The sequence below is a fragment of the Vicugna pacos genome, chromosome 4 (genome assembly GCF_048564905.1).
Source record: "Vicugna pacos chromosome 4, VicPac4, whole genome shotgun sequence".
Classification (NCBI taxonomy): Eukaryota; Metazoa; Chordata; class Mammalia; order Artiodactyla; family Camelidae; genus Vicugna; species Vicugna pacos.
The window spans coordinates 19,024,678-19,045,660 of record NC_132990.1 but is presented as its reverse complement, the minus strand read 5'-3'; the positions used below and the strand labels follow the sequence as shown (position 1 = coordinate 19,045,660).

The 20,983-nt window shown below is 33.1% G+C and overlaps 1 long non-coding RNA gene across 1 annotated transcript in view; it reads left to right on the top strand.

Annotated features, from left to right (window-relative positions):
* The window catches only part of LOC140695828 (uncharacterized), a 226,892-nt gene extending 207,407 nt beyond the window's left edge, over positions 1-19,485 (top strand). Inside the window, exon 3 of the long non-coding RNA XR_012071658.1 lies at positions 19,411-19,485. This is a non-coding gene — a long non-coding RNA (uncharacterized lncRNA). The remainder of the gene's footprint in view (positions 1-19,410) is intronic.
* Positions 19,486-20,983: the final 1,498 nt, after the last annotated feature.

Genomic DNA, 20,983 nt, shown 5'->3' with positions numbered 1-20,983 from the left:
GAAAATAGAATTACCTGACTTTGAACATTTGTATCTTAGGACATATGTATGTGCAAATCCTCAACTTAACTGATTTCTGAAGTTTTACACATTCATATAAAATGAATTAATAGCATTTAAAGTCAATCAGAGCTTAGAATTAAATCAGTTCAGTGGTTGTATAGAACCCTTTAACGATTGGGTAATATTCAATATATTATAGATATAATCCTGGCTATGAGTCTGCTCCTTGATGTACCAAAATGAAAGTACATTACCAGGGAAATTCCATTCTAGTAAGAGTAATTCTATTCTGATCTACTGATCTATTAATTATCACAATGACAATCAGCAGAGTGGGTTTAAATGTCTTTTATAGAACTTTTCAATAAACTATTTTATCCCTCTGGAAAATATAAGGAGTTTGGAGTTAGCCCAAAAGGCAATAAATTAACTGGAAAATCATATCCATTAAAGGCCCAATGCATTCCAGATATGTATTCTTTTTTTCTTTCAACACCTCCATGTTTGTTAATTATACAATCTGAGATATTTACTTTAGTACAAAATCACTTAGGTAATCCAACCCTGTACATTAGCCCCTTCCTCCTTAACTCTGTACTTCCTCTGATTAGTAAAATATTTAAATACCAGACATGGCCATCAACCACTAATTCATTTTCTTAGTACTGGGTTCACTAAGAGAAACCAATATTCAGGGAAGAAATGGCTCAGCATTTAATTACTGGAAATTGCTATAAAGTACTAAACATTACAGCAAATTACCTGCCGAATTGAAAAGTGCTATTCCTGGTAATAAAAATTTCACTGAGTAATTTTACTTAATTTATTTCTTAGACTACCCAATTGGTTCCTCTTTTGTCAGTCTCAGCAGAAAGCTACATGGCCAAATGAGCTCAGAGACTCAAATCCTGCCATCAGCTTGGAGGGACATAATTGAGGAAAAGGGGTGCATCTTGTAGTAGGTTTTTGGTTTTTCCCCAAGAAAATTGTTGTATTGATTTAAATATAAAATGATAGGTATTCCTTTTCTTCCATGCCTTTAGTAAGCATAGTGAATTATTTATTAAAGGCAGCTTGGCATGGTAGAAAGATCTGGAAGTTACAAGCCATGGTTCTAATTACATTTCTTTCACTACAAGGTACTGAACCTGAGTAAGGCACTTCCCTTCTCTGAACTCTAGTTCTTCCATCTGTACAAGGAAGAGGGTATTATTAACTCTTAATGTTATAAATGAAAGTAGCCCAATTCAAAATGATTTGAGCATAAAAAGTAATTTATCTGTTAAGGGAGCCAAGCTTTAAGAATGGTTAAAATAAACCAAAGAATACTCTGTATCCTTTTCTTTCTTTTGCTTATGTATGTATGTGTCTCATTATCTCTACTGGTTATTAGTCTATGTTAACTTCATTCTCAGGGAGGAGCTTACCATTTCGTAGTCTTCAAAATATATAGGTTTTCTTACAACTGCAAATACCAACCTAAAAGTTCACACCAAATCTTTGGAATTTAGTTTCACTGATCTCTTTTGGGTCCTGTACCCTTTCCTGAATAAATTACTATAGCTAGAGAGATGGAAGTATGCTGGTAAGTTCGCATTGAATCATATAACATGCCTTTAATTAACAATGAAAGGTTGGCATTACCTGAAATATGTGGGCTACAAGTAGAAAACCTATAGGTCCTTTCCTATAGGAAAATAGAAGTCCTGCTATGAGATAAATATGTAGTGAGTGCTACACACACAAAGTAACAGATGTACATTGCAAGAAGGCTGGTAGATTTTCACCCTTTCATTCTTTTATTCTGTTAAAGAATTGTAATACAAAAAATGTTCAAGGCTGACATGGTCTCTGTTTTCGTCCAGCTTACAGTAAATTGATGAGAGATACATTAAAATGAAAAATGATAAATCCGTGTTATTATATGTAAGACTCTTTCCATACCTCTCATTCTATGACATTTAGCATGGCTCTCTTTTCACTATCTAACAAAGTCACATCTTGCTTGTCTATAGCATTATTTCTGACTTCTTATAGATCATTGGCTTGTGGGCCATGCTAATTTGTATTGCTGTTTTCAGACTCTAGATAGAGTCATTTGCCCTGAAACTGCCCTCTATTTTACATGATCCAGGACTACTCAGAGAAAATTATTTCAATTCCCAAAGCTTTCAGCCTGGTATCATTTGGAATAAAATTGGAGTCAAGCATTTGTTAGTACCTTGGTAACCAAACAACCAAATTCTTATTTTTCTCAGAAATTGATATTGTTTGCATTAGCTATTTTCTGAAATCACTAACAGCATTTATTGAATTTTTGGGAAAGGATGAACTATGTATATTGTTGCCTTTTTAATTTTTCTATAAAGGACTTGGAGTCTTCTCTTAACATTAGCTTTGGAGTTTCACCCAATGTCTTTGGTTTATTGAAGAGTTACTAATTATTTTTATCATTTTGTAATAGTTATAATTTTGCAATTTTTTATGTTGGAAAATGTGTAATTGGTGAGTGATATTGCTTATAATCTTTTCTAATAAGCATGACTAGATTATAATCTTTGTTTCTTAGTCAATACAAATCAATAAGCAGATTATTTGAATTTCTAAAAGTGGGCTGGAAAAGATTTTATGAAACAGCATCATTGTCTTGGTCAGAGTAAGATCGTAGGGATAAATAATAATTCTGATTATCCAGTAGAACTTGGGTACCAATATTTCCAACTTTTGATGAGGCATTGGGAGCTTAGTGAGAAATGGAACAAAATGATAATTTGGCTGATACAGAGCAACCTTTTAGTTGGTACTTGGCATATAAGAATTGGCAGATGTATTTGGAACTGAGAGTTAATAGAAATAATAAAAATTACCCAAACTTCATTTAAATTCTTCAAAGAAGGGATGTTTAAGCCAAGACTGGCATGGATTCTTCCTGCATTAAGAGAATTCATAGTTGGCACACATCTACCTTTTTGAGCATTTATAATAAGCACATCCTCTGGTCAGATAAATTTTAAAAGGCATCATTTTTTGATTAAATACAATCACTTCAAAAATGTCAGCTCTACTCACTGCTTTCAGCTGAGTGAATAAAACCCTGGTATGTGAATTTTGGATCTTGGTTCCAGTGCTTATTTATTAACTTAGTGATCTTGTGCTAATTACTTTCACAAGCCTCACTTTATTCTACTCTGTAAAATGAGAGTAACTATATGTATTTAATAAATTGTGCACATTGAAGAGATAATGTAGGTAAATTGTGTAGCACAAGGCCTGCCATAACCCAGAACTAAGAACTTAGTAAATATTAACTCTAATTTTATTATCTTGTTATTATTAGTAATAATAATAGTAGTGGTAATGGTAGTATGATACCATTATTGCTTTATCTTAGTCTCTCAGATCCAATATCATTTTTTTTTGCCTTACCTCTTTGTATCCTATTGTCAACATTATGACTGGTTTTTTTTTTTTTTATTGAGAAGGTAGGAGGAATAAAGTGAGACTAAAGCTGTACTTGGTAAAGAAGAAAAAAAACCAGCAGAGACTCAAATTAGTTAGAATAAATGTCATGTGGTCATTTCTGTGTAATGTCTATAACATCGTCTTATTTTTGGCTTAATCCATCATGATCAGAGAGGCCTCATCTTATGCTGATGTTCTGTTAAATTACTTATGCTCAACAGAATAACACTATAGTCTTGCTGTGAGTTCTAGGCCAGCTTCTGGCAACACCAAGACCTGTCTGATAGTGCCATGCCTGCCTTTTGTTGGGAGAGGTTGCTTTTATCTTTCTTTCTTTGTAGAACCCCACATTCTGGGGCACCATTGACCATTAAAATCATGTCCAAGGGGTGACCAGAGTAGTGAAGGATTTCAGAATTATGTTTTATATAGCGATATCTTAAAGAAGCAGGGTTGTTTAACACAGAATTGAGAATTCTCACCACAGAGAAGTGGGATAGCTGAGCTTCACTGACAGCTGTCTGAAAATACGTGAAGGTCAGTCTCACATGTGAGGTATGCCAGGGGTCACTACTTAGTTAAATGGAAGCTTCTCAAAGTAAGAAAGCCATTATTTATTTTTTTAACTATTATACTTATAAAGCAGTGGGATGAGTATTTCTTTTCTATGTTGGACTTCCCTATCACTGGATGTGTCCATATAGAGTCTAGATAAACTGTCTGCCAGGGCTACTGTGGAAAGATAGCCCTGAGTCAGTAATTGGACTGGATAACACTATCTTAAATTCTCTGTCTCTAGAAAAAAAAAGGAAAGTGAAATACAGTGATAAGCTCCCAAATGAGTGAGGCCTAAGCCTAGATTTTTGTTTTATGTCTTTAAAGCAAAAAAATTGTCCACTTTTCTCAGCTTCCTCGGTTCTCCATTTGCTTTTCTCCGGGTAGACATAGACAATGAATTATATTCAGAGATTTTTAATTCTTTTGGAATAACAAATACACTGGCATTCTCTTTGCCAAAGATGATACTACAAATTCATTCTTGTGCAAGTTCCATTTCCTTACTGAAGCGTAAGCCTGAAACAGTCCAAGAAGTTAAAACTGCCAGAACAATTTGATCACGCTCTCAGTAAGCTTTCCAGGAACTTTGTGGTTGGCTTAATTGGGGAGAGTAGCATTTTTCCTGCCCCACCCTTTAGTGTCTGGGAATAAGTGACCTTGTTATTCATTTCTTGATCAGCCACTATAAGACTTCTATGATGGCAGCAAATAGGAATGAGGATCTTGAGAGGCAAATTGAAAGTCATGTTCTCAACTGCTAATTCTGAATAATGTTGGGACTTAAATTTCTCTCTTACACTCTGAATCTTAAAATAAATATTAGTTCAGGTATTTGGAGGATGCTGATGAGATATCTTATCAAAAAGTCTATACCTCAGTGTTGAACAGGGAGTTGACAGTGGGGGAAGTGGAAGCAACTCTGGAGAGCTGGTTAACGGAGGTCAACATTCCATGATGATTCTTTGAGTTATCTGAGAGAAGTTTGAAAATGATCAATTATATACATACGTAACACTCATAAAGCCCTCCATCTGAAAGGAGTTCCTTTACAATCGATGCCAGTCTCCTCATTGTACCTTGTACAGCGCTCGGCAAATACTAGGTGCTTTGTAAGTGCTAGTTAAATACATTTTGGAATTCTGTGAATAAATAATGTTTTTTCACTCTTTTGTTTTTTATTTATAGTTATGTTTGTAAGTTTGTAAAGACTATGTGAATAGCTACATATACTTTTCCTTGGACTTCCCTAATTTTTGCTTTTTCCTTCAAAAATTTAAAAATATTGCATTGATAATGATGCCACAAATACTCTTCTATTAATAAAATCCAAATGCCTCATGCTCTCTGGGGAACTAAAATGTTTGCTGGTCTGTAGAGCAAACTGGGAGTCATCAGGAAATCTAACATCAAACTGCTTCATTTTCACCAGCCATAAAATTAAGTGACAATATTTTCTGTATTCCTCAGGGCTGATAATAAGGGCAACTAACGAAATAACAAAAAACACTTGACACTTGCTATTTAAATGTAAAATTCCTGAAACCAAGCTCATGATGATTATCCAAGTAGGCAGCTGTGGAATAATGATTAAGAGTGAGGACTTCAGGTTAGATTAACCAGGGTTCAGATGTCATGTGACTCTAGACTTCTCCCTGTGCTTCCACTTCTACAGATGGACAATTTTACTGATTTCACAGAAATTAAATTGTGATAGTAAATTACTATAATATTGTGAAGTATTTAGAACAATACCTGTCATGTGGTAGATGTTCAGTTAATGTTAGATACTGGCAATATATAAGAAAATATTAAAAAAAAACTTTAATCATATAATTGAAATGCACCCTCTTTAGAACAGCTGCAGAGATGTGGCACCCAAACAATAACAGCAGCAGGACAGAGCTGGTAATTCATTTCTCTCCAGAGACTCCTAGAAACATGCATCTGCTCAAACTAACATACCTATTAGAGGAGTTGTGACTACCATGATTAGATCCCCAGTGTCTATTCTTAAAGGAGAAAAAAAGATTCACCCTATCCAGAAAATGTTACTCAGCATGGAAACTGTGATGAGAAAAGAAGAGAGACCAGCTGTGGTAAATGGAAGCAAGTACATTGCAGCTTTGACAGGAGAGAGGATAAATAGTAACCAAAGACAGCATGAAGTACAGAGAAGTTATTCTGGGCTCTAGGAAGAATTGAACTCTGACCAACTTGGAGACATATCAATTAGAAGTGAAATGAATGTGCTTTAGGACAAAACTTGAAGGGATCAAATTCAAGCTCTTAAGGAAATTACACCTTTTAACAACTGAAGCTGAGATTTATCGTGTTTTTCTCCTTCAGCCTGACAACAGGAAGCAAGATTTAGAAGGACATCTTACTTGTATATCCTCTTACCAAGTCGATTAAATTGAACCTTGATAAACGAAGGAGGCAAAAAGTTCAATACAAACACCAAATCACTGTAAAGAACAGCAGAGAAGGAAATGGAGAAAGATAAAAACAGTTAAAGTGTTTTGGAAGTAAGGAGACACGGAGAAGATAAGGGACAAAGAAAGAGATAGAAGGAAAGGAGGGATCTAAAAACAAAATAGATGAAATAGATTTTTTTTTTAAGTCTCAGTAGCATGGAGAATGACTCTGATGATGAAGGAGAGAATGACAGGGAGAACGTGAAAAAAGGAACTTCAGCCTAAATGTTTCACCTATGCAATTGTTCCAAATTGATCTGTCAGATTTAAAAAGCTAAGGAAAGTGTGTTGAGGGATTCACCAGGGGGTATGTATCTGAGTCAGTGGTAATTCACAGCCTCAGTGGGATATTAGTGAATTGAGCTGGTTGGAGGTCCCATCTCTTGAATTAGACATAAAGAATCATGGTCATTAAAAGTCCCATGGTATTTAGGTTAACATTACGGAGTTAAATTTGTACCTTGGGCAAATTTCAACAAAGAATTTTTGTCTATGTCCTGCTTGATAGAGTGTGTGTGTGTGTTTTAAATAAACTTTGTATTGAAGCTGTGGGAACAGATCCCACTTTATTTTCTTGACTGGTCAGGATATGTTTCTTCTCTTTGATGTTTTATTATTGATAAAGGCAGAAATTCACAACAACTAAAATTGCACTTCTAAAGAATAATCTTCAAAAACTCTTTGTGATGTTTGGGTCTAGTCCCTTTGGAAAGCTACTAAACTAGAGTGACTGTTGCCCTCTTCACAGTGTTTTAAGAATTAGGCTTGCATTTTTACTGTGTAAAAATACTTCTAATAAAATCTGATTCTAGAATTTTTATTTAAAATAATACTAGAAAATTTAAATCATATGTTCATATTATAAAATAAGTGAACTTCGTTGATAACATTATATAAATTTTCTTGATTTAATTTTTCATTGCTGGCCAAGTTCTCCTAAATGGATACATATTCATTCATTTATTCCCAAATGAAAATATACTGTATTATTATAGGCCTTTAAACTGAGGGAAAAGATCATTGAGGGACAGCATCTGCCCTTTAGAAATGGAGACGGTCACAGATAAGTATAAGAATAATGGCTGAGCTTCTATTTTTGGTAGTAGTATGGATGAGATGCACAGAGAAACTTCTCAAAAAAGCACCTGTAAAATGTGTACCACAATATAATGTTGTCAAATAAGTGGCAGAATGCACAGAATTCCTCAAAGGACACAAATGATAAGAAATAATATATAGTGCTAAGAGAATGCTAGAGTCAGCTTTGTCCCTGGAGATATCAATAATCCATGGGGAACTAGAGGCTGTATTTTAATGGTTCACATGCTCATCATAGGAGAAAAATGTCTAGAGCCTGAATAGGACCAGATAAGAACTCACAATGTATGATTTATCTGTTGTGATGACTATGATTTAGTAAATAGGCTATTTGAGTTTGTATTATTCTCAATTCTGTTAAATTAACTGTTGTTTGCTTTGCTTTCTCCCCCAAAGACATTGATACTAGATAGGATATCTGGCTGTTGTTTTTTTGTTTTCCCATTCACCTTATCTTGGAGTTTATAGTGATATCTCATCACCTAATTTCATTATAAAGATTGTCCATGGGATTCTGGCTTTCTCTATAGTCCTTGGGTCTGTTTTTATCTTTGGATTTAGAGATACTAAAAAACTATGAAGTGGTTGCCATCAACTTCCTGGAATTCCTTTACATTCTTGAGTTTTGTGTTTATCTTTATACTGCATAAACCTTATCTTAACTGATTTAGGAAAGTTGTTGCCATGTATATCCATGTGGGTATGCCTTCATTGCTTTAATACCATAAGTACCGAGGTTTATTTGGAATATTTATTTCCGTATCCCATGACAAATCAATCTTGTTGTCACGTGTTACTTATTCTTTTCATGTATATGAATATTATATATATATATTTTTTCCAAATAGCTTCCTCAAGAGGAAGAAAAGCTTAAAAATACTTTGGGGACTAAAGCTCTAAAAGTAATGCATTAATTCTGATTAACACATTGTGTTTTTAAAACTTTTTGAGAATAAGGGGAGGGAAAAAGCTCAGGGGTAGAGTGCGTACTTACCATGCATGAGGTCCTGGGTTCAATCCCCAAGACCTCCATTAAATACATTAAATACAATTAAAAAATAAGGAGCATAAACATTTTAAAAATTGAGAATAGCATTCCGTGCTCTAAATAGTAGTCTCCTATATGAAGTTCTGAATGGTGACATTTTAAAAATTAGTATATTTTCATGCATATTAATATTTATCTGCATAAAATTTTTAGGATTCAAAAGATGCTCAGCATACCAAAACCAGGCAAAGACACTACAAAAAAAGAGAATTATAGGCCAATATCACTGATGAACATAGATGCCAAAATCCTTGCCAAAATATTAGCACATACAATCCAACAACACATAAAAAAGATTATACATCATGACCAAGTGGGGTTCATCCCACGGACACAAGGGTGGTTCAACATACACAAATCAATCAATGTAATACATCACATCAACAAGAGAAAGGACAAAAACCACATGATCATCTCAATAGATGCAGAAAAAGCATTTGATAAAGTTCAACACTCATTTATGATAAAAACTCTCACCAAAGTGGGTATAGAGGGAACATATCTCAACATCATAAAAGCTACATACGACAAACCTACAGCCAGCATAGTTCTCAACGGTGAAAAACTCAAAAGCTTCCCACTAAAATCTGGGACAAGACAAGGCTGCCCACTATCACCAGTCCTATTCAACACAGTCTTGGAAGTCCTAGCCACAGCAGTCAGGCAAGAGAGAGAAATAAAAGGGATCCAAATTGGAAAAGAAGAGGTAAAAGTGTCACTATATGCTGATGACATGTTACTATATATAGAAAACCCTAAAAGGTCCACACAAAAACTACTAAAGCTGATCAAAAAATTCAGCAAGGTAGCAGATTACAAGATTAATGTTCTAAAATCAGTTGCATTTCTTTACACTAATGATGAATCAACAGAAAAAGAAAATAAAGAAACAATCTCCTTTAAAATAGCACCCAACGTAATAAAATACCTAGGAATAAATCTAACCAAGGAGGTGAAAGAATTATACACAGAAAACTATAAACCATTGATGAAGGAAATTAAAGAAGACTTTAAATAATGGAAAGATACCCCATGCTCCTGGATTGGAAGAATCAATATTGTTAAAATTGTCACACTACCCAAGGCAATCTACAGATTTAATGCAACCCTTATCAAATTACCCAGGACATATTTCACAGAACTAGAACAAATCACAATAAAATTTATATGGAACCATCAAAGACCTAGAATTGCCAAAGCATTACTGAAGAGAAAGAATGAGGCTGGAGGAATAACTCTTCCAGACTTCAGACAATACTGTAGAGCTACAGTCATCAAGACAGCATGGTATTGGTACAAAAACAGACATATAGACCAATGGAACAGAATAGAGAGCCCAGAAATGAACCCACAAACTTTTGGTCAACTCATCTTCGACAAAGGAGGCAAGAATATACAATGGAATAAAGACATCTCTTCAGCAAATGGTGTTGGGAGAACTGGACAGCAGCATGTAAAACAATGAAGCTAGAACACTCCCTTACACCATACACAAAAATCACCTCAAGATGGATCAAACACTTAAACATAAGACAAGATACAATAAACCTCCTAGAGGAAAATACGGGCAAAACATTATCTGACATACATATCAAAAATTTTCTCCTAGAAGAAATAAAAGCAAGAATAAACCAATGGGACCTAATGAAAAGCTTCTGCACAGCAAAGGAAACCATAAGTAAAACAAAAAGACAACGTATGGAATGGGAAAAAATTTTTGCAAATGAAACTGACAAAGGCTTGATCTCCAGAATATATAAGCAGCTCATACGACTTAATAAGAAAATAATAAACAACCCAATCCAAAAATGGGCAGAAGACCTAAACAAGCAATTCTCCAAGGAAGACATACAAATGATCAAAAAGCACATGAGAAAATGCTCAATATCACTAATTATCAGAGAAATGCAAATCAAAACTACAATGAGGTATCACCTCACACCAGTCAGAATGGCCGTCATTCAAAAATCCACAAATGGCAAATGCTGGAAAGGCTGTGAATAAAAGGGAACCCTCCTTCACTGCTGGTGGGAATGCAGTTTGGTGCAGCCACTGTGGAAAACAGTATGGAGATTCCTTAAAAGACTAAAAATAGACTTACCATATGACCCAGAAATCCCGCTCCTGGGCATATATCCAGAAGGAACCCTACTTCAGGATGACACCTGCACCCCAATGTTCATAGCAGCACTATTTACAATAGCCAAGACATGGAAGTGGCCTAAATGTCCATCAACAGATGACTGGTTAAAGAAGAAGTGGTGTATTTATACAATGGAATACTACTCATCCATAAAAGCTGACAACATAATGTCATTTGCAGCAACATGGATGCTCCTGGAGAATGTCATTCTAAGTGAAGTAAACCAGAAAGAGAAAGAAAAATACCATATGAGATCATGGATATGTGGAATCTAAGAAAAAAAAAAGCATAAATACAAAACAGAAATAGACTCACATAGAATACAAACTTGTGGTTGCCAAGGGGGCAGGGGGTGGGAAGAGATAGACTGGGATTTCAAAATTGTAGAATAGATGAACAAGATTATACTGTATAGCACAGGGAAATATATACAAGATCTTATGGTAGCTCACAGAGAAAAACATGTGACAATGAATATATATATGTTCATGTATAACTGAAAAATTGTGCTCTACACTGGAATCTGACACAACATTGTAAAATGATTGTAAATCAATAAAAAATGTTAAAAAAAAAAGATGTTCAGCTTCTTAAAGAGAATGTTATGGCTCAATTGTCTAGTTTTTCTGCTACCTCTTTATACTTCCCCTTATGGTTATGTAGCCCATTTTATGGAAGAGCTACTCCAGAGTCAGGAAAGATAGTAAGTATTGACAAAAAAAATTGCATGGTTTCCACTTCACTAAACTCAGAGATGAAAGTTAAATATTATTTTTGTGTTCTAGTCATGTATAAACTTACTATCGCAGAACACATTCTTGCCAAATACTACTGTGCTTTTCTGGTAATGGCCCTGGAAGTGTTCTCTTTTGAATAGTAAAATATTTCAGAGTCTCTGTAAGAGTAAGATTCCAAACTTCTAAGAACTATTTCAAAGGAAAAAGAAATAACTTTAAACCATTTTATTAATACCAGGGGATACATAAGTTTTGAACTTTATGATATAAGTCTTTGAGAAAGGTTTCATATGAGATAATTAACTATTCTAAATACATATATTCCTGCTTTGATCAGGTATTTATAAATCTTTGAAATCATATAAATATGCTTTATAGTAGTAGATTCACTTTCAAGCAGATTGCTTGATGGATACTTATGTGTTTTAGAGACCACTGTAGTGTCTCTTGGGCAGCAGTACTAAAAGAAGGAAATCTGTAAAAATAGACATTCGTTGGGAATCCATAAATGCTTCTTGCACTAATCAGGTTTTGAAATGGTGCTTTAGGCTTACCATTTTCTGTACTCTGCAATCTGTGATGTTATTTGCTAAATTGTTGTTGTTGACATTGTATAAAATAAGTATTCATTTATTGTTCTTCTCTATATTATTATGTGTGAGGTCATTTTTTAGAATCAGACTAACTCTCTCTGTCACTACTTGTGCTGTTTTATGCTCACTAAATCTAATTTTTAAACTTAATTTAATGAGAATTAAAATACAGAGAGTTAAAGAAAAAAAGTTCAACACAAGATCACAAATTAGGTATATGTTTAAAAATATTAGTTCATCTGTCTTTTCCTCTACATAATTAAATATTTATAACCAACCAATTTCTGCATTACAGTGTTTCTGTGGTATACTGTACATTATCTCCTTGAGAAGCAGTCAATTCTTAAGTTTCCCTGAAGGCAAGCATTTTAGATATTGAGTCCTGTTCATAACTCTCCTTATTCTTACTGTGTATCATTTCGTGCTTTCATGGACATGAAAGCTGGTTTTCTCTCAAGTTAATCAAAGAAAGAACAATTTTATCAAATACCTCATTTGGGTACAGTAAAGCTTAATTCTATGATTTCTACATCACAAATTAATTTATTAAACACAATTTTTCTTATTTTGGTAAGGAAAGAGAAGGAATTATTTTCACAGATTCTAGAAAGCAACATTTCAGAATGTAGTGATCTGTGCTAAGAAAGATGTAAACATTGTAAATCTGTAATATCTTTCACCAAATTACTGACATTTTCAATTATAAATTATTGAAATATCTTCTCCCCCATTCTCACTTTCCTCCTTTTCAGGAACTATAATTACATGCATGTAATAGCTTTTGTTATTATTTCATATGACCCTCAGCTCTGATGCTATTTTCCCAATCTGTTTTCCATTTGTTCTTTGATTTGATTTTTCTGTTATCTTCAGGTTCTCTATTGCTTCTATAATCTAGAGCCCATCAAGTAAGTGAATTTTTAATTTAAGTTTAAAGTTAAATTAAACCTTTTTTTGTTTTAAAAACTTCTATTGAATGCTATTTTATGGTTATTTTGTGATTAGATTTCCTATACTTTCATTTACATGAGTATATTTTTCCTTTGTTTTCACATAAAATAAGGTACTACCTGCTTAAAAATATTTACCTGTTAATTCCGACATTGTGAATACTGTGTTTTAAAGATTCTGGGTTGTGTTATATTCCTTAGAAGAGTGTTAATGTTTTCTTTTGTTTTTCCTATTCCCCTGCAGTGGGTGGCGATGCCAAATCTCAGTTCAGTTTTTCTATCCTTAATTGAGTTGTTTGAGTCTAATCCATGCGTGCATAGTTAAGGGGTCAGCCATAATTTAGGGTACAGGTAAAATAGGGAAGTTGCCACATTTACTAGCTCCCTTTGTTTTTGAAACTCTCAAATTTCCAAAGATCTGATTACTAGTAACTCTATCTTCTGGTTCCTCAGTCCAGAAATCTGTGAGCCTCTGGTCAATATTATATAAGCCTGTTACATTGCTGACCATGGCCTGAGTTCAGGATAAAATCTGGAAGACATTAAACTAAATGAAATAAGCCAGTCATAGAAGGAAAAATAGTGTATGATTCGACTTTTATGAGGTATCTGCAATAGTCAAACTCACAGAAGTAAGAACTAGAATTGTGGTTGTGAGGGGCTAAGGGAAAGGGAAAACAGGAAGTTGCTTATCAACCAGCTTAAAATTTGTTATGTAAGATGAATAACTACTAGGGATCTCTGTAGAACATTTTGGCTATAGATAACAATATTGTATTTTACACTTAAAATCTGTTAAGAGTGTAGATTTCATTTTTAATATTGTCTCCAAATAAAATTTTAAAAATAAATATAGTGGAAAAAAACTAGAAGCAACTATGTATAGGCATTACAAGAAAACATCAGTGTTTCTGAGGTGAGATCATAGTGGGGAAGAATTTCTAAACAGATACTTACTGAAAACTAAAAACAAAATTATGAACCAGACGTTTAACCAAGTCAGGTATTAGGACATTGCAAAATTATAAATGTTGTCATAAAGCTAGAAACTAAGAAAAACACTGTGCTGGTGAAGCTGCAAAAGAATTATCTAGATGTTTCAGAAGAATCATCTCTAAGCACTGTACAGTCCCTTGGTTTCTCTGTGTCAATGAATCTGAGTCTATTTTGCAGGAATTGCCAACTATGCCTAAGGTACAGTCAGTGAATCCATTTCCAAGATGTGTGTGGAATTGTAGGGTTAACTTGCTTACTCTGCATCACTGATATAGGCTGTGGTAAAAACCTATTGTTGTTGTTTATAAAATACTAACATTTTAATACTTACTATTGTATTTTGTACATATTCACCACAAAATAGGTAAACATTTGAAAAACAATCTGTTGTATGCTTTTAGATTATCATAGAATCATGATTGTGTTTTAGGATACAGTAGGCAAATGAACCAGATCTGGCCCACCACCTGTTTGTGTAAGATCTATAAATAAAATATTTTAAAAATATATTTGAATGGTTGAAATATCAAAAGAAGAAAAAGAATATATTCTAATTTGTGTCTTTTTTTGGTTAGATCCCACATATGAGTGATATCATATGGTATTTTTCTTTCTCTTTCTTGCTTGCTTTACTTAGAATCACGAACTGCAGGACCATCCATGTTGCTGAAAATGGTATTTTAAAATTCTTTTTATGGCTGAGTAGTATTCCATTGTAGAAATATACCACAGAGTATTTATCCAGTCATCTGTTGATGGCCACTTAGGTTGTTTCCATGTTTTGCCTATTGTAACTAGTGCTGCTATGAACATTGGGATGTATGTGTATTTTCAAATTAGAGTTCCATCTGGATATATGCCCAGGAGTGGGATTGCTGGATCATATGGTAAGTCTGTTTTTAGTTTTTTGAGGAATCTCCATACGTTTTCCATTATGGGTGCCTCAAACTACATTCTGACCAACAGTGCAGGAGGGATTCTGTTTTCTCCACACCTGCTCCAGCATTTATCATTTGTGAGATTTTTAGTGATGGCCATTCTGACTGGTGCCAGATGATACCTCATTGTAGTTTTGATTTGCCTTTCTCTAATAAATAGTGATATTGAGCATTTTCTCATATGCCTATTGGCCATTTGTATGTTTTCATTGGAGAATTGCACGTTTAGGTCTTCTGCCCATTTTTTGGATAAGATTGTTTTATTTGTTTGTTTGTTATTAAGTTGTATGAGCTGTTCATATATTCTGGAAATTAAGCCCTTGTCAGTTGTGTCATTTGCAAATATTTTCTCCCATTCCATAGGTTGTTTTTTTTTGTTTTATTTATGGGTTTTTTTTTTTTTTTGCTGTGCAAAAGGTTATAAGCTTAATTAGGTCCCATTTGCTTATTTTTGCTTTTATTTCTATTGCCTGGGTAGACTGCCCTAGGAGAACATTGCTAAGACTTATATCAGAAAATCTTTTGCCTTTATTTTCTTCTAGGAGGTTTATAGTCTTTTGTTTAAGTCTTTAAGCCATTTTGAGTTTATTTTTGTGTATGGTGTGAGGGATTGTACTAATTTCATCAATTTACATGTGGCTGTCCAGTTTTCCTAATACCACTTGTTGAAGAGACTGTCTTTTCTCCATTGTGTATTTTTGTCTCCTTTGTTGAAGATTAAGTGACTAAATGTCTCTGAGAATATTTCTGGGCTTTGCATTCTGTTCTGTTTATCCATATGTCTGTTTTTGTGCCAGTATCACACTGTTTTGATAAATAGTCACTTAAAATAAGTAGATATAATTATAGGTCAACATACATGAACCTAGGTAAAATAAGTATGTATAGTTATAGGTCAACATATATGAACCCATATACGGGTTACTATTTTAACAATGGTCTCTGCAATAAGTGGTGCTGGGAAAACTGGATAGCTACTTTTAAAAAAATCAGTTTGGAATATTTTGTCACACCATATAAAATATAAACTCAAAATGGATTAAAGACCTAAATGTAAGACGTGAAACCGTAAAACTGGAAAAGATCATAGGCCGAACACTCTTTGACATAAATTGTAGCAATATTTTTTGATCTATTTCCTAAAGCAAAATAAATAAAATAAGAAAGAAAGAAATGAGACCTAATTAAACTTAAAAGATTTTACACAGCAAAGGAAACCATCAACAAAATGAAAGACAACCTATGGAATGGGTGAGAATATTTACAAATGATATGACCAACAAGGGGTTGATATTCAGAATATATAAGCAGCTCATACAATTCAGTTTCAAAAAAACAAACAACCAAATCAACAAATGGACAGAAGACCTTAATAGACTTCTCCAAAGAAGTCATACAGATGAGTAATAGACACATGAAAATATGCTCAACATTGCTAATTGTTAGAGAAATGCTAAAGAAAAACAATACGGATATTACCTTTGTATCAAAATGGCTACCATTGAAATGTCTACAAATAACAAATGTTGAAGAGGACATGGAGAAGAGGGAGCCCTTGTACACTGTTGGTGGGATATAAATTGATGTCACCACTGTAGAAAGAAGTATAGAATTTCCTCAGAAAACTAAAAATATGACTACCATATAATCCAGCAGTTCTACTCCTAGGTATATTATATGGAAGAAACAAATCCCTTATTTAAAAGATACATGCACCCGAATGTTCACAGCAGAACCATTTACAACTGTCAAGATATGGAAACAATACATGATTCCATCAATAGACAAATGGATAATGAAGATGCAGTATTTATATACAATGGAATATTACTGAGCCATAAAAACAGAATTAAATTCAGCAATGTGAATGGAACTAGAAAATGTTATCCTTAGTAAAATAAGTCAATCAGAGAAAGACAGAATGGATAATATCATTTATGTGTGGAATCTAAACAATAATACTAATGAATATATACAGCAGAACAGAAATAGACTCACATTAGGAAACAAACCACTGGTTACCAGTGGAGAGAGGAAAGAGGGAAGGGCATGTTAGGGATATAGGGTTAAGAAATACAAACTACTGTATATAAAATAGATAAGCAAAATAGATATATTGTAAGGCACAGGCAATTCTAGGCATTATCTTGTAATAACCTTTAATGGAGTATAATCTAAAAATACTGAATCACTATGCTTTACACATGAAACTAATACTATGTTGTAAATCAAATATACATCAATAAAAAAAGAGTACTATTCAGTGACTCATAAAAATTATGTGAAATTCAAGTTTCAGTGTCCATAAATAAACTTTTATTGTAATACAGCCACAGTAATTAATTTACATATTGTTAATGGCTGCTTTTATGCTATGTTAGCAGAGTTGAGTTATTGTAATAGAGACTGTATGGTCTGCAAAGCCTAAAATACTTAGTATTTGGCTCTTTACAGAAAAAGTTTGTCCACTATGTCCTAATATATAAAGCTAAATTACTGGGAAGCGTTTGAAATGCTTATCCTAAGGAAGCAAAGTAAATACCTGGAAATAAACAACAACAACAACAACAACAAAAAAAAAAAGACAAGTTAAAAACAAAAACATACTCCACGATTTTGATAGATCCTTCATCAATCTATAGATCAGTTGGGAAGATTTCCACCTTAGCAATGTTGATTCTTCAGTCCATGAAGAAATATAATATCTCCCTATTTATTTAGATCATATTTAATTTCCCTTAGCAAAGATTTTAAATTTTTATGTGTATAGTTCTTGCGTTTCTTGAAAAAATTATTCCTATTTTATTCTTTTTGATGCACTCATGAATGTAATTATTTCTTGATTTTCAGACTATTCATTGCTAATGAATATAAGTACAATTGATTTTTAAAATGTTTTCTTGTATCCTGCAACCTTGCTATAATACTTTATTATTTTTTTTTGATATGTGGATTCTTTAGGATTTTCTACATACAGAATAATTATATCTGTGAATAAAAACAGTTTTACTTTTTCCTTTTCAAATTTTGATGCCTTTTATCTTTTCTTGAGTAATTGCCCCACCTAGAATCTCCAGAACTATATTCAGTAGATTTGAGAATAGATATCCTTACCTTGTACCTGAAATTAAGGGAAAACATTTAGTCTTAACATTAAATGTGATGTTTGCTGGAGGTTTTTTTTTAGAAACTCTGTATCAGATTGGAAAAGTTACTTTCTCTTGCAGTTTTATAAAAGGTTTTGTTGTTTCTTTTGTTTGCTTCTCTTAAATCATGAATAAGTTGGATTTGTCAAATGCTTTTATCTATATCTACTAAGATGATTGTCTGGGTTTGTCTTATATATTGTTAGAATAATTGAATTTTGGGTATTCAACCAACCTTACATTTCTGAAATGAAGTCCAGTTGGCCATAGTTTATATTGTTTTTAAAAAAATATGTATGTTTTGGATTCAGTTGTCTAACGTTGTTTTGAAAGTTTTTAATCTGTATTCATGAGGAATGTTCGTATGTAATTTTCTTTTCTTGTGATGTTTTTGCCTGGTTTTGGTAACAGGATGATGCTGGTCTCATCGAATGGGTTAGGATTATGTGACTAAATTTTAATGATGCTTGATTATTGGAACTGAACCACACTAAGACTGAGCAAAAAAGTTTTTTATTGATCTGGGAGAACTCTTTTAGGATTCAGAATTTTACCCTTCCTTCCTTCCTTCCTTCCTCCCTCCCTCCCTCCCTTCCTTCATTCTTTCTTTTCATTATAGTCTTCCAACACAGATTATGAAATTAGCACAAATAAATATCTGAGAAATATTGCTAATTAGATCCAAATAGGTTGTCCACGATTGTATTTTTTCTTCTTTCTTTCCTCCCTCCCTTCCTTCCTCTTTTCATTATTCTCTATTATTTTTTCATCCCTTCTTTATTCTCTCCTTCCTTCCTTTCTGTATTAAAATACATATTACCAAACATAAAATTAGATATAGATACACTATTATTCCTTATATTTGAAAGTAAAAGTACTTAAGCTCTTGTCATTATCCTCGCATATTCTAGGCCTAAATTCTCACCAATACTCTTAACACACTTTATCTTTCATTTTTATCCATCTCTTGCTGAAATGATGTTCATATTCCTAACACTCAATTTGTTAATTCCTTGTCATCCTTTGTGACTGAGCCATGAAGAATGCAGACAAACTGTCCTATGATTTAACCAAGTTTAGAGCAATGTCCAGCTGTAGTTAGAAGGAAGAGTGACTGCTCTCACTCTGGATAAAGATTCTAAAGAGATGGCTGGCAAGTCTAAATAAGTGGATTGTGGCAGTAAGTCTGGAGATTTCATCAAGGGGTAAAATGAAAATAAAACAGAAATACAAAGTCCAATTTTTTTTCTTTTTTCTTTTTTAGGGGGGAGTTGACTCTAAATTCTTCGTGGACTATGTGACAGTCAACTCTTGTGGCAGTGATGGAAAATACCAAAGGTAAAGAATACTTACAAATCTGTTTAAAATACATATTGAATTACTTGACATATGGGCATTAACCAGTTACTATAACTAGGTTTTCATGCCTAAGTGATACAGAATTTCAACACAAATTATAAAATTAAAGCCAATAAATATCTATGACATATGTGTTGCTAATTAAGTCCAAATAGATCACCCATAGTTTGCAATAAGTAAAATTTAAGTCCTTGGAGTTAATTATAATGGACAAAGAAAGGGAAAAAAATATTGCTTGGAAAAAGGTAATTATGGAATCCAGAAAGCTTTATGTATTAAAGATTCATTTGCTTATGAAAATAATTTAATTGATAATTAATAACCTTCTGCAGATGAAACTAATATTGAGGGCTAAATATTTATCACGCATATGAAAAAATGTTCAGTTTGATAATTTCCATTCTATACAAAGCAACACATAATTTGTTAAAATTATGTCAGATTTATAAAGTGCATATTCATAAAACATATTTAACACAAAATATCATAAAACTAAATTGTATAATTTCTTAAGTAAAGATGGATGATTACTAATTGCTTTAGAAGCAATATGAAAGCCAACAAAGATAATGTAACTTGGTTTTAATTAAATTTCTTTTAAAATTGCCACATATAAATTGCTATTAACACACTTCCTTTTTTTGTTTAAACTTTTACAGTCATATAATTGATTCTTAAAAGTGAGAGTAAAGTAATTACTTTTGATGAAATTCATTTCTATTCCCCTAGAGATACTGATAAAAGCAAGTGACATTTTGGTCACTTGTATAAATTTTTTTGAGTTTCACAGAAATTTGGTAAACCTTCAGCAAATTACAGATAAGAGTATAGAATAGGGTCTTGATTAGAATACTAAATATTCCTATCATATAGCACTTTACGAAAAATATTCTAGTTCTTTTTCCAATTCAGAAGATTGCTACTGATATTCATAATTGTAGATATGGATTAAGGTGAATTGGCTAGATGAGAAAGTACACAAGAGAACAACCTTAATAGGCGAGGTCCAAGAGAAGATTACCATGATCAGAAATGAGACTAGTAGAATCTATCCCCAAACCTCAGCCCATCGATTGGCTCAGAGAAAATCATTTCTGTTAGAATGTGTCACTTACAAAACTTTGATTTTTGAGCACTGTGGTTTTAGTTTGGCATATCCTTTTGAATTCATTAATTGTATGCAGAATTATGCAGTATTTAATGGTGAACTTAGCTTAGAGCTGCACATAGCACTTTGAAGATTGTGTTTTTCATTTTCTATTTTATTATAATAAGTAAAACGACAAATTTCTGGGTACTTTTGCATTTAGCTAAAAAATTCAGATGGTAAATATTTCAGGTAGCAGTTTTGGGTTCCAAATACATGTGGCCATAAATGAGTTTCATGTCTTACAGATGCTTTGAAAAAAAACAGACTCTAAATCTCAAGATTCTTTTTGACAGAATCAGGTATAACATTCTCACTTTTATCCACCACT